This window comes from Anser brachyrhynchus (assembly GCF_964034855.1).
Source record: "Anser brachyrhynchus genome assembly, chromosome: 13".
NCBI classification, from domain to species: domain Eukaryota; kingdom Metazoa; phylum Chordata; class Aves; order Anseriformes; family Anatidae; genus Anser; species Anser brachyrhynchus.
The window spans coordinates 9,696,340-9,711,645 of record NC_137708.1 but is presented as its reverse complement, the minus strand read 5'-3'; the positions used below and the strand labels follow the sequence as shown (position 1 = coordinate 9,711,645).

The 15,306-nt window shown below is 39.7% G+C and overlaps 1 protein-coding gene across 11 annotated transcripts in view; it reads left to right on the top strand.

Moving 5' to 3' along the window:
• HTR2C (5-hydroxytryptamine receptor 2C) overlaps positions 1–15,306 on the top strand; it is a 312,561-nt gene that overhangs the window by 232,006 nt on the left and 65,249 nt on the right. The window contains exon 11 of one of the 11 annotated variants that reach the window (XM_080554502.1): positions 1,666–1,800. The exons of the other annotated variants lie outside the window; for them this stretch is intronic. The gene's annotated coding sequence lies outside the window, so the exon portion shown is untranslated. The remainder of the gene's footprint in view (positions 1–1,665; positions 1,801–15,306) is intronic. 11 annotated transcript variants of the gene reach the window in all.

Sequence of the window (15,306 nt, the reverse complement as noted above, 5' to 3'; positions counted from 1 at the left end):
TGTTGGAAAAAGGACTTTTCAAAGACAGAGGTGTTGTGGTACTTAAAAACAGACAGTGATGCAGAGCCAAGAACATGCAGTGGCTGTTCTATCGTAGGATCCTCTTATGCAAGAACACATTGTCTAATTTCTTTAATGCCTTTACAGCTTCTAGAAGAATGATCCTCGTCTGGTGCTGCTTTGAGGCTCTAGGGTCTGCATGAGTGCTTAGGATGCACTGTTGAGTTTTGATGGTTTATTTTCTTAAGCCTTGCTTGCAGTTTTGGAGCAAGAGCTGTTCAGTTTCTCAGACCATCATGCTCTCCCTGGCCTGGGCTCCCCTTCCAGCCATGCTGTCTTTTATGATGCATGTAGTGGCTCATGGCTACAATTCATACTTTCAAAAGGAAACTATTCATTGTCTTGCATAAGTTACCTGGAGATTCACGAATGAGAAGCACAGGATGAGAGCTAGACACTAGTGTTTAATTTTCTTGAATCCCACCATCCCATTTTTCATTTCTTTCTGATATTTCAGACTGGTATCTGATCACATTGTAAAAATCATCAAAGAGAATAAGCAGAGGTGGAAACATGCTAAGTTTCTACTGGATTACTGAAGAGCAATTTCCAAAGCCTTCTGATACTACTCCAGCAAAATTCAACTCTGCTGTTTCATAGAGTTTTTAATTGATTAATGTATTTATTTAATTTCATGGGGTTTAGTAGCTTTTTATGACCTTTTGAATTTGTTTATAGGTGACTCAGATTATTTACTTCTCTAGCCCAGGGGTGCTGCAGCATCATATGTCATGCTGTACTGGCTTCAGTAGTCCACTGGTGACTGCAAAAGGTAGAAATTCTTCAAGCTACATAGAAATAGGCTGTTATATTCCCTTCAGCTGATTTGTCACGTATGCTACTTAAATTACCAAAGTTAATGCTTAGGAGTTTGATTGCTGAAAACTTTCGTGACAGGTTAAAGCTTAGCGGCTAGAGATGATTTGTTGTGTTTGCAGAGGAGCAGTTCAAATGAGTGTGAGCTTGTGTCACTTTAACTGAAGGAAGAAATTTATTTATAAAACAGTCTAAATAAACAAGTAAAGTAGAGTGTAGAATGCTGTGGACTCTTGGTGGTGTTTCTGTGATGAAAGCTGCTTGTATTTGAAGCTGTTAATTGTCGGCAATTTTTGCTTGGTGTTGTGAGGTTCAAATTACCCATAACTGTGCTTGATCGTAAAACACTAAAACCACAATGAATTCTGAGTAAACCACAGCTGACCAAGTCATCCAATTAACAGGAGTTTATCTAATGGACTAATTTAATGGGGATGTTTGAAATTTACTGTGTGGAAGCCACAGACAGATTTAGATTTAAAGCGTGAACATAGTTCTTCGTTCCCCGCCACCGCCCCTCCATCCCTCCCCACTAAAGGTCTATTTGAATCTCCTCCCTGATCCAGGTCCGTGCCATCTGCTCGTGCAGAATGCTTCGAAGAGAGCCCACTAAAGACATGCTAGCAAGACCCTGAGTCACAGAGCAAATTTTGATTGTTCATGACCTTACGTGGGCCACAAATCCTCTTCGGATCAGCTGCAAGAGAGGCTGAACTTCACAGTTTTCTCAGGACTGTGTTGCTGCCTGTGCTTTTACATGAACAAAGACTGATGGGAACCTGTGTCTAGGTGGTACTGCGTGAGAGTGAGACACTTGCTCCCTGACGCCCTGGCTTCACGTCGCCTTGCAGCCATACACCGGATGCATAGCCAGCAGCAGCAAGCATCTTTCCCTGAGCACAGGTGCTGTCTTTCAAGAAAAAAGTAAGTGTTGGGCACTAAATGCTGGGCAAATATATTACTGTAGACTCAGATAACAAATACTGCTCCTCTGGATCTGTGGTGGCTGTCTGACTGTGTTGGCTGGTTTGGGAAAATGCCATCTTCAGCCCACTGCCCCTAATCTGCTTGTGTGGTGGCCAGGCAGCTCTCCCAGATGAGGTGATTCCAAGACTCATTAGGAAGGTTTACTTGGTTTAAAAATGCTTTGTTAGCAAATATTTCTTCCGACTCCTAGTATTTTAACTAGCTCCAGTTCTTGTCCATCTCTTATTTTAAATTGATATGTACTCTACCTAAAGTGTTCTCTTCAGCCAAACCGGTGCTGGGTTCATCCACAGGAGAGTTTAGTGTTCATTTATCTCATTTCTTTACAGTCCAAGGTGAATCTCAGGGGACTAATGCTCTGAACCAAGTGGCTCTGGGCTATTCTTTTGGAAAACAAAGGCACTTAGACCTTTGTAAAGAAAATAATTTAGTAATCAGCGCAAGAGACCTGTCTCTAAGCCAACCCATTTGGAAAAATTGCCAGCGTAGTAATTGCAAACATTTTATCACAATAACACTGATGATGCCTTTCCATTACTGCCAGCATTTCTTTCTCCCAGCTACTAAAGGACTGAGCTGATTTCACATCCTTCTCTCTGGTGCCATGTTAGAAATGTTTTGTAACTTGGTATTGATGTTGCATGACTGGCCATTAAGAAGAAAAGTTTTCCTTTTATTTTCTGAGCATTTCCCTGCAGACTGGTGCAGCTAAAAACACTTGGAAGTGAGAAAGATGTTGCTGCAGTGTTGCTGGCAGGACATTAAATGTTGCCTTCCCAGTTCTGTGCATCATCTCTCTGGAGGAAGACAAAACAGAGGTCTCATATCTCTTGTACAAGGCGGAATAAGATGCCAGATAAGTGTCTGTTTGCCTGCATCCCTGTGCCAGCCAGTCTTTCTGATCAGCAGCACATGGGGGGGTTGTAGGTATCTGGGAATGCACAGTTGCTGGGATGGCACTGGTCTCCTGCTGTGCCTTCCTGTTATTCTGATTCTAGGCAATCTCACCCAAACACAGCAGCAGCTTGCTCTCTCTTCAGGTATCAGTGGATCAGTGCTTCTGTGTACTGCTCAGCCTGCAGCTGAAATACAGGAAAAAAGGCAAAGTGAAGGGTAGGCTGGTCTACAATTGCAATGTTAATGCAAAAGGCTTGGGCTGTGTTGTTTATAGCTTCGCTTTCGTTTTGATTATCAGTTGCTTTCAGTATATTGAGAGCATATATAGGGTAAAGGTCATGTTCCTGTCGCTGTGTTGGTGAGTTCCTTACTGCTGCCCGGCACGACTTAAGTGTTTTTTCAGGGAAAACTTCTGCAAGGGTTTGCTCATCTGGCTTGGTTCTTATGTGTTGCTACCTGGAAAAGATGACGTGGAACAAAGCTGAAAGCAGAGTGTCGAGTGCCATCTCAAACTTCGGGAATCTGAAGGCACAACTTTTTCCTGCAATTCACAGCCAGGCAGCCCAGGCCCAGCACACCTATGAAATCCAGTGTTTTGCCATCTTGTTTTCATGTGATAAAGGTTACTGTCTACTTAAATTAAAAACATGGAAAAACAAAACAAAAAATGGAAAAGTGATGTGCCTTGAGGAGCCGTGATGTTACTTTTAGGCATAGAAGCCCTTTAGGTGCCTTTCACAGGCTGGATTACTTTGCTGGTGATAATTTTCAGCATTGTTTTTTTGAGCAATATTAGTAAGGAGGGAGCAGAAAGAAAATCACTTCAAATTGATGAGCCCTAGATGTTCATCTAGAGGATTTTTACTAACTTCATAAAAGCTCCTGTACACTTAATCAAAAAATGATGGCAAAGGTGTTTTTTTCCTCTTTTCATAGTCTTTAAACCGCTTGATTTTTAATGGTTTTATCTTGCTGATGACAGAAGGCTCAGAGTGCTGTGGCACATCTTCTGATGCAGGAAGAGATGGGATGTTTTTTACCCTAGTGCTCTGCATGAGTGTTAGTTTTGTCAATGTTTCCTTGATGCTGTAGAGACCTGGGGAGCAGCAGATCCAAGTGGCCAGCATTTACTTTGAGAGAGTTTTTTCAAGAACAGGTAGGACAAGAATCGGTGATGAATGTTCTGGCATTGGCAGCAGAGGTTACTGGTTGGTGTTTCAAAAGGCAGATACTTATATCATTCTTTGAGAGATTCCTGGTATTTGGACTAGTTCACCACATCAAAAAAAAAAAAAAAGCTTATTTCAGAAACAACATTAAAGAGGATGTGGAGGCTGATAAGCAGGTTCTGCTGAAGAAAAAAGTTTGGTTTTCCTTTCCTGGCAGGATTAGGAATTATCTGTTAGAATTTATCTGAAAATTCATGAGAAAATAATTTCCTGGTGAAGAAACAAAAACAAACAAAAGCTTTAACAGCACTGACCCATTATTGATTCTGGTAATTTGGTAGTGAAGATTTGTAATTTTTAAGAGAGTAAATATATCCATGAAAAACCCACCATTTTTGCATTTGGTAACAGAGTTGCAGTCTAGCAGTAAAAATGCATTTGAGAAAAAGGGTTGTGAAGAACCATGCAGGTTGTTTCTGGGGGAGTGTTTCTCCCTATAGATGACTGCAGAAGAAGAGCTTTGTGTTTTCTCAGGAAAACTCACAACCTACTTGTGTGCTTTCCCTCTGTGTTGAGCTTCGATGCATGAACATCTCATCTTGAGGTATCTTGAATAATTATCTTCTCCCACCCACTATCTGACCCTTAAGCACAGTGACTTGTCATTTAAAAAAAAAAAAAAAGTGCCTTACCCTACTTATCAAATGCCTTGCATTTAATGTCTCTGCCCTTCCATCTGGACAGTTGCTTGCCAGAAGACCTTCCCTTATTCCAGCACTGATGGGTGAGGGGAGGTCCATGTGATGACTTATCTACAGGATTTATCAACTGCCCTGCTAGTCACCCGCTGGGTGTAGGCTAGGATGTTCAGGACATCAGTGTTCAGAGACCAAGAGGAAGAGAAGCCACCTCCAGCTGGATTTTATACAGATCCATTTGTCTCTGAAAGTGCCAGCAGATTTAAATTACTGCTGCTGTTGTCAACAAGTTCTTCCTGCATGTTCTGTAACGATTAAGGTCCTTAGAGGTTTTGGATCACTTATGTTTCTCAGTGTAGCTACAGATTGTGAACATAAGGGTTGCATCAAGTATATTAAATAATGAATCGAAAGGCAGAGGTTCCTTTTCTTCTGTGTACTTTGGGTAGAAAAATTCCCGCTGACTCCACATTTCTTGCTACTGAAAAAGATAACCCGATCAGGTAGCTCAGTGTTAACGTTAAATTTGTCAGCTTTTTCTCTTGATGTATAATTGCTCTTAGAAACAGCTGCTGCCTTGCTGCTACCAGTGTCAGGGAGAATTTTGTTTGATGAATTAATCAACGTGTTATTCTATCAGGAACCATTTATGGATTCAAATACAGACGTAGGATGATAACTTGGGTGGAGGGTGTTAAATTTCTTGAATTCAAGAAATCTTCCTGCTCCAGTGGACTTATGCTAAAAACTTTTAGCTGGTCTGCAAGTCATTTACTAGGGGAAATAATAAACACTTCTTTTGGAGCTTCCTCTTCCAGGCAACAGTACAGATTAGAGCAAGGGAAAAAAAAAAAAAAAAACAAAGATAATATTTATTGCTAATCTGACTATCTACACAACCCGTTTCTGATGCTTGTGATATTCATCAGAAGTCCCATCTCTGTTCCTGTCCTGTTCTCAGGCTATGCATATTGGTGATCCATCATTACTTACTTTGCTATACATAGTTTGATGTGTTCTGCCAAAATGGTGGTAGGAAACCAGTGTTTCTAGAGAACAGAAGCAAACTGGAAATAGTAATCCCTTTTCCTCTGTATAATGTCTGCAGGTTTGCCAGTTTCTTTGTTATTGCTAGGTATGTAGAAGTGGCTGTGTAATTAGGGTAGAGTAGAACAAAGTACAGGCCCTGCCTTCAGATCACAAAACGTCTAGTTCTAGTCTTCGGGGAATCTGGGCAGTGTCCAGCTTTGCTGGAGCTGATCCTGGGTATGATTAGCATATTACCAGAGAAATCATGTCCTTCTGACGTGTACCCAGCTCAACAAATGAAGCCTGAAAGACACAGTCAGACCCCATTACTCTCCCTGGATTTGTTTCTGTGCTCAGCAGTGTGGATGGGTAATTCTCTCTCTAGTCTTTTGAAGAGTTTATGAACTGTGGAATAACTGTTGCTTGTCCACGTTGAAAGTGGATGAGCTAAATATTTAGCAATGCTTTTTTTTTTTTTTGCATGAATAGTAGCATCTGGAAGCAGGCACTGAAGAACAGCATCTTGAATTTAGGTTTGCACCCTTCCTTGGTTTCATCTCAGTATTTAACTATAAAGATGTCCAATCAAACGGATCATTGAGAAGGTTCAGATTACTAATGTGCTCAGTGTTTTTAGAGCTTTATTTCTTCAAAAAAAAGAGAAGAGGAGGAGTCTTTCTTCTCCATTACAAAGACCGTTGCTTCTTATGCTGTGCAAATATTTGCTTGTTTGATTGTTTTTTTCCCCTGGATATAAATTTAATTGAAACTCTTTACTGCTGCAATGAATAAAAAGCCTCTTCTGTGTACCAGTATTTTTGTAATATCACAAGAAACCAATATCTGGTGGCTTCCGGAAGAGACAATTTCATCTAAATCTGTCTTCTGTGATTCTAGATGGTACTTGACACTTCAGTACATCCAGTAAACTCAGTTTTGAGGTGGGAGGGGGCGAATTAAAAAGGTACAGTTACTGTTATTGACCTTGCATTAGGAAGAGCATGTAGGTTAGATGATGTGATAAATTTTCTTTTGAAAGGCATTGCAAATTAATGATTAGAAAATCAATTTTTGTGTGATCAACCTCTTATTTTCAGTTCTCAAGACGTCATTATTCCATCTACAAAAACTCAGATACAACAAAATGAGTGAAGGTCAAGTTTTCATTTGGTATGACTCTTTCTTCCCTGGTCTTGCTTCTAAACTTTTTCTCTCCATTTTTGTATCACTGCAATTCCATTGTGCTCAGAGTAAGTGGGACCAAACCACAAAGTTTTGTAAGTTTACAGAGAGAAGCCTTCTCTCACAATGAAATTTCTAGATCTTGTTAACAAGGGAAATGAGAAGCTTAAAGATCCCACAGAAAAGTTTTTTTTAATAATTTTTTATTATTATTTTATTTCCAAAGTCTGTTCATAGCATGTTTTATTAGTTTGCAAGCACGGAAATGAAATTCATCTCATCCACAACAGCGTAAGATTTTCCCCACCCTCTGCTGGGGAGACTGATCATCCTCAGACAATCTTGTTCCTTCTCTCCTTTCTTTTTTCCCCATTATCATCCCGACTAGGGCTGCCTAGTTATGTCCTAATTGGTTCTTTCTTTTTATTGACCAGGTCTCCTTCTGACTGGGGGCTAATGTTGACCTGCTTTCTCTGTTGGATATGCCTGCATATTTTTGTAGCTCCTTTGAGATAATCCATTAATAAAGAAATGGCTAATTTATCCAGCTTGTGGTTAAGTAGGATTTAAAATGCTGCAATTCACTCCATAACTCCGTATAATGAGCAGGAGGGGGAACCTACCTATTTTCTTATGCTTAGCAACTCCAGCATATCCTAGATGAGCAAAGTTGTAACCGTTGTTACTAACATCTACTTTCTTCTGCTTACTTCAACTCTTCCTGGATAGGTTAATCAGTAATTTTAACTGCAAGATGTGATTATGATCTGCAGTCGTCTAGTATAGGTTGTATAAGGGTATGTTTCAAGCGAGGGTATTCATACTGTGTCTTGGGGATGGTTTTTTTTAGCAGCAACATTTTCAGCTTACTTCTTAGCAGACCTTTCAGGAGGCTTTTCCTGGTTTATTCTTAGCTTCTCCTGACACCCACAAATGACTGCAGAAGGATGGTTTATCTCTGTTGCATAAAGACTTAGCAGGCAGGACTCTTTCGGTTGTCTGGGGCAATAACAGTAGGAAAACAGCTGACCTTTACCTTGGTTTTATTTCAAGAGGTGACACTGACTCATGGTGCTCTGTAACCTTGTGGGGGATTCTTCCATAAAAGCAGTGATGTATTAAGAGCAGAGGTAAATATGATGAGAGAAAATAGCTTCAGCTGCTGTGAGTTATTTGTGTCCATTTCTCAATCTGCTCTGATTCTCACATAAACACCATATTGCCCTGGTGTTCTGACATGTGAATTATTACCCAGAGCAGGCATTAAATAATAAATACTATATTCCAGGAGGTGTGTGACAACACAATGAGGTTGTTGGGTGCTTTGGGGGATGACCACCGTAATGTATTCTTACATATACTGGTTGTGCAATTGGCACTTTTTACAGGGTGGGGAGACTGGGAGCATATTTTTGGTGTCTGACCTCTTTCTGGGTTAGGGCGAGAATCTGTTTCACATTGAGTGTAATCAAGGTTTAACCACTGCCAGGTCCACATGGTAGGAGGAGACATCAGGAGATCCTATCCCATGCCAAAGCAGCTGGTCAATGTCTAAAACAAGACATTTAGAAGGTGACTTTTTATTATAATGGGAAAATACTGAAGACCATATCTTCAGGCCTTGTAAAGTAAGTAAAGTAACATTGGTATGGCATTGTGATAGTATGAGGTGCAGAGAGGTTCTCACACAGTTATTTCAGCTTTTTGTTGTTCCTCACAGAAACGTTGAAGGGACTGAACCAACTCATGCATTTCTTCATTGGGGCCTGGTAGAGTGGCTCATAGAAACAATCACAAACAAGACATCTGGCTGAAATCCAGAAGTAGAAGTTGCTGATTCTTCTACAACTATCCATCATCCAGCATGGCTCTTAGGCTTTTTACCAGGCCAGTAACATTTTCTTATGAAAGTCCATGTTGTTATTGTTGTGCTTTAGTAAGAAGGAAAAAGGAATTCTGGGCTAGAAGATAGACTATTTGCTATGACATTTGCCATGAGAAGGACACCAGTGCTGGAAGTGTAGAGGATTCAATATTTAAGGCTCCATTTAATATCCCCCCAATGACCTTTTGTAAGATGAGAGCTGAGGGTGTTAACATCCAGGGTAGTCTGTGAAAGGATATGTGCTTTTAATCAGCTTCCCAATAGTAGGATAATAAAACCATTAATCCTTTTAGTATTCTGCTTCTATTATCTCCATCTCTTCTCTCCAAGGTCACTAAAGCAGTAAACAATAGGGAAGATAAGCTTTGAAGGAGTTGAAGTGTAGAGCAGTAAGGAAAAAAAAAAAGAAAAAAAAAGCAGTATAGATTGTTCTTTTTCTAGATTTTTGTGAGGGAATAAAACCTGCAAAGCACAGACTGAGCAGTTTCCCATGGTACTGGTCACAACAGATTTCCAATATAGTTTAAGCTTGTGTTCTCCAAGCATCATTTGTTACACTTAGACTGAGAATTAGGAATCTTTCATCTCATCAAGAAACAAACCCGGTTGGCCCTGGGGAGGGAGGCAAAGTGTTTTTATAGTCAAGGGCTCTAATTTGTTTTGGTTTCAGTAAGTTCATTTAGTTTCTTTAAAACAAACATATAAGTTTGTTTCGTTTCTTTATAACAAACAAGCAAAAACAAAACACTCCACCCTCCCCCCAAAACTGTCATCTGCCACATTAACTAATTTATGCTGGTGACATTTTTTGCATAACAAATTGGGTGTAGTAGCAAAAAGCTTCTATGAAGATATCATTTAAATCTCCAAAGTATGCTTATATTCTCAGCTGTGGTGAGCTCTATCCCTGTGTAACAGAGACTCATTTTCCTGTGACTTCATTAGACCATGTACAAAAGAACCAAATCTGGCTGTTTGCATATTAAATGCAATATTGATATACTTATCTCTTGTAAGCTCTTCATATTCAAGTATATCTACAGGGTCAGTCCCAAGGTTCATCCAGCCCAATATCCCGTTTCCAGGAGTGATCAGTAAAAGGAGGAATGCTGGGCCAAGTGCAAGCAGACAGTGCTCAACCTCGTAATCTCCTAAGCTCCAGCAATTCCTGCTTTAGGGATTTCCTAAGCCATATCTGGTATTATCCTGTTTAATACCCAAAATGATTTTTTTTGTCATTATTTTGTTTAATTGCTTCTTGAACTCATGTAAAATTTAATATTCATGACATTCCGTGGCAATGAGTACAATAGCTTTTAATAGGGCATTTTTGAAGAAGTATTGGAGGATTTCACTAGTTTATCACCATGTCACTGGTGATGGCTGCTTCTAGGTTTTCAGAGGAAAACATAAAACCTCTGAGATCGACAGTTATTTAATGAATTTTCTAGGGAGAGAAATGTATTCTTCAGGCAGCCAATGATGAACACAATAGTTCACATACCATAAAAATTGTGGCTGTTTTAACTATGGATGACGTCACTTTTACGTATATAGATTGCTTTTGAATGCATTTCTTCTAATTTAATAATATTCTATAATATTTAGCAGATTATTGTTTTTTCTCCAGCATAGAAAACGTATCATTTTATAAGTTTAGTATCCACTGCATTCTTGTTTAGGTCCTGATTCATTCTTTCTTTGATGTTTTAATTTAAGTAGAACAAGAAAGTTTTGTCCTGAAATATTAAATAATTGTTTTATGATAGATATTTTGGTTAATTAAAAACGTAGTCAAGCCCCAATTTGCACAATCAAAAGATTTATTTTGATTGCCAAAGCTTTGAGCTACCTTTACAGCAGAACTTTTATCCATACCCAAGTTCTTTTTCTTACTCTGTTCACCTGAAGTTCTGTAGGCAGTTCTGGCTCAGCGCGCAGAAGGGTTCCCCAGGATGGACAGGGTGTGTATGAGGACGGCATTGTAGTGTGTATTGTGTGTGTACATAGGTGATGGGGAAATGAACAACAGTGGTAATAGATTATAAGAATTAGGATTAACAGTCTTTTCTCATGCTAGAATAAACCCTGCAACCTAGTCTGACCTTTTTGCATCACATAAACTGTAAAAGTTAATCCCTTATGATTCCATCCCCAAAATGTGTTGATCTTAGGTGCTGGTCAGGTACCTTGCCTCTCTATACCACTACTGTCAGTGTTAAAGGCCAGTTTTATTGCATACTGCAGCACTCTAATGACTTTGTTTTGTGTACTGTGCTGTAAATATCCAAGCCAAATTGTTGTTAGTCTTAACATGTTTTGAAGAAAATGCATTTCCTGAGGTATGACGTGTTCTGCCTCATACTTTAGTTAATATATCAGTTCTTCTGCCTTAGGCAGAGATGCTTAGCCTTCTGTCTCCTGGTTGTTGCTTTTAATTTGAATTCAGTTATGATCCTCAAGAAAACCGTTTCAGACGTTATAATTGATTTAAATTCACAACAGAAATGGTCCTTAAGCCATCACATGTTTTTCAGGCATTCATACTGCTGAAATCACACATCTAGCTTAGGCTTTGCCAGGCAGCTATAGAGAATATCTTTCACCATTGGCTGCATAGGACAGCAATGATATTCTAGTTGCATTGAAATTGCATAAAATGAATTGAGCTCCTCTGCTTAAGTAACTGCTGAGCATCCAACTGCTCCTGAAAGCAGCTGTACTGCTCAGGTTTCCCCACTCTGCTTTCACTCTAATCTGTACAATCCCAGCACTTTTTTGTGTTAGTTCTTGAAATCACTGAACCCATTAGTGGATGGATTCAACTCACTAATTAGACAGTGAATATCCCAGCTGGAGGAAAAAAAAAAGAAGAAAAGAAAAAAAAAAAAAAAACCTGTCCTACTGAACTGATACGGCTTACTTTCAAGTGGTGAATTTTAGGCATGATGAATAGCCAGTCCAAAACATACCCAAAGTCATGCTTTTCCTCAGGTATGTGATGTAACATCACAGAAGCTATAAGAGATATAGAAGATATACATAAGATATATACAGAAGATATAAGGATGCTATAGGATATATACAGAAGATATAAGGATGCTGTGCTCTCATTTGAGCAAAAACTTTACGTGTGTACAGTTCAGGCTTTCTGTAGCAGGAAACCAGAAATGAACCCAGCTGGGGTACATCGTTTGCTCAACTATTCCTCTCATATTTTATTTCCAAGATAGTATTTCTTGATTTATCTACTTGTAAATTGGATGTATGTGTGTTTACCGGTGTTATACAGACATTTCGTGGCTGAAAGACTGTCTGAGACCTCAGGTAATTGAGTTGCTGTGTAAGCAGTTGTAATGGTGTCCTGCTAAATCAGCTGTCACTTTTTCTGTAGAACTTTTCCTGTGAAGATAAGCGATATACTGGTGTCTTAAGGATGCTTTGAATTATGGTCAGGTGAAGAAGTTCACCTAAAGAAAGAATATGTCTGAATTCCAGTCTCATTTCTCTCCTTATCTGACACAAGCTGTTTCCTAAGACTGCAAAAACAAAAGAAACCCAGGCTGTGCTGTTACGGATTTTTCTGTCTTTCCCTCCAATTTTGGCAGATGGCATGGCTCCTGCCACTGGCCAGGTATGTGAGTGGAAAGTTGGTAATATTAGCCACAGGTCGCCTTCAAGTCTGGCTCGCAGCAAGACCTGCTGAGGACCTTGTGGGGAGGTTTCTTCAGCACAGCTCTCAACCCAGCTGCGTAGATCAGAAGTGTTGCCTTGGATTAAACCTACTCATAGGTCCTCAGGCTGGTGGAAAAGTATCAGAGTTTCATTAAGATGCAGAGATGAGGTGATTAACCATGCTGACTTACAGCAGTTACTAACTGATTCATGAAATTCTGGGTGCAATCTGAATTTCAGGGAAGGCTGTTTGCTCTGTGACAGTTCCCTGGTTTTGCTTATGATTGAAACCGATTGGTCTTTTATCTCAGTGTTTGGCAGAAGGTGAAGCAATTGTATTATTTTGGCTGCCCTCTGACAGCTTCTCACAAGGATGCTAGGACTTGAGACAAGCACGAATCAATTGGCTTCTCAGAAAAATTCAGAGATCTGGCTCTCTGCCACTCTGCCTGGAAATGGGACAAAAATAGTGACATTGCTCCATTCTCCTCCACTTTGCTGAAATGCCCCCAAATCCTCAGGCTAGAAAAATGGCCCACAAAAGCAAAAAATGGCAGTGTGCTTCTGTTGTTAATAATGACAGGGTTTAGGGTGACTGAAAGACCCAAAGTACTTGGCTTTGCTTGGTGAACTGAAACACAGAAATATGGATTGAACAGTCAAGTGCTAATCTGCAAAGAGCAAGTGGTGTGATTTTGCCTCCGGAAGAAATCACTTTTGTGTATAAGTGATACACAGTAGGGGAATGAGGCAGGAGACTCCAGATCTAACAGCATGAGCCACTACCTCTCAAGCTGAGGAGCTTTGCTGCCCAATTCCAGGCTATACCAGCCCATTCTCTGCAAGGCTGCTTCAGATTTAGGAAACATGTAACAGCAGAGAGGTGTTGCTACAACGATATGGTATCAGAAGATGCTATTGTGGTAATTTTCCTGCTTTCCCATGTGTGAAAAGTTGGAAAAAGAGAGGGCAAATGCAAAATGCTGCAGGAGGAAATACTCAATTGCACTTTAAAGGCTGGGAACACTCCTACGAGGGCCAGACGTTGCATATTATCTTGATCACAGGGGAAGATTAGTTTCTTTCAATAATACGTGCATGCTTTTTGTAAAACAGTGTTTTCAGGCTCTCACAATCTAATTAAGGAAGGGTGTGACCGTGCGATGCAGCGTCCGCCCTGTTCAGAGGTGCCAGGTCGGGCTGGGAAGCCACGCAGTTGCATGAACCTGGTGCTGTGTCCCAGCTACCAGGCTCTGACTCCTCTTTTACACCTGTAGCACTCCCAGTGTTGGAGCTAAGCACAGAGAGTTGAAGGCCTGCGCATCCTTCAGCACCTTAGCTTCCGTTTCATTTGTTGACAAGATCAATATGTTTGTATTTCATATTATTCTTGAAGATACAAAACTGGCCTGCTTTCAGTGTTGTCTCAGGAATGTTAAAGTGCTTTGGTGTAATTTTGCAGGATCTGTCATAGTCTATAATACAATTTGTGTTTTTATGTCCTTGTTTCACTTGTTTTGACTTAAAATGATACGTATAGAATGATTAATAATAGATTGAGATCTTGAACAGAGATTAAAATTTTGCGTATTATTTACTTTTAGGAAGCTTAACAGTTTTAATAGAAAAATCTGTTTTATGTATCTGAAACTATAATTATAAATGAAAATGGTTTAGATAATCTGATAAATAATTGGAAAAACTAGAAATTAGATAAATTTGGATTAATTAATATTTGATTTTAGAATGTGGTTGTAAGGAAACATGAATAAGAGGAGGATGCTGGAAGTGTATTTGTTGGTAAAGTAATTAAGAGGACAAAACTAACTTAGTAAATATTTAAGACTGCCTTAGCTGACAGTACTAAGGTGTGTTTTTTTTCTTTTTTTCTTTTTTTTTTTTTTTTACCACAGTGAGATATAAAACAGTGTTAAAGATTTCTCTTATCAGTTTGAAGTGAAGCAGAGGGTCATCAAAACTCCACTGAGGACCATGAACATATTGAATAAACTTAGATGAATCATTAACTTGTATCTTGTAAGATATAATAATAAATTTATCTAATTGATTGTTGTCTGGGGTTTCATTAGAGAGTAGAGTAGAACTGATGGGAGGGGGGTGAGGCAAAATGAACAGAAACACAGCAAAACCCCCAGGAGAAGGTCATTCCACCCAATGCCGAAAAGCAACCTCAAAACTGAGCATTAATTTTATCTTAGCTCTATATATCTAGTACAACACATGCTGTGGTTATGTAGCTGTTTGATATGAGCTGTTGTTAGATGGTGCTAACACTCTTCCATATGCAGGATTTTCTTTGGCTTGTTTATGGACATCTGGTGGTCTGTGAAGAACTGGCTGTTTATGTGGCTTCTGTTCCTCGCTTCTAATCCTAAAAATACATGAAATACTTTCTTCATCTCACTTTTTGATGCAGCAGAATTGCCCTAAGATTAACTGTGCATCTGAGAAGTGTCAGAAGGACAGGATCCATGAGCAAGGTATCTGGTAGGACATGGTCTCTGCTAAGGAAATGTGTGGGAATGTTGCATGAAGCAGCAGCAGGATTCCAGTTACTTTAGAGAGCTTTAAAAGTTCTGGGTCCACAAAAGGCTGCTCTGCCCTGAGAGAATGTTACTCCCTGCATACTGGCTTCTGTGCCAGTATGGAAATGCATGTAGCAGTTTTTTTCAGTGCCTGTTTCCCACACATTGCTGTGCCTTAGCAGAGCAATGAGCTGCTCTCATTTGTCTGGAAATTTCTTTCTGGCTGATAGTGGGTAGATGGGTCCCTAGGTGCAATGGAAGGGCTGTATATATTCACGTGTCCTCTTTTACTTTCCTCATCTGTTTGATAGGCACTTAAGTACTTTAAACAAAGAGCGTGGGCTGTGCTAGTGTGGTGGGGT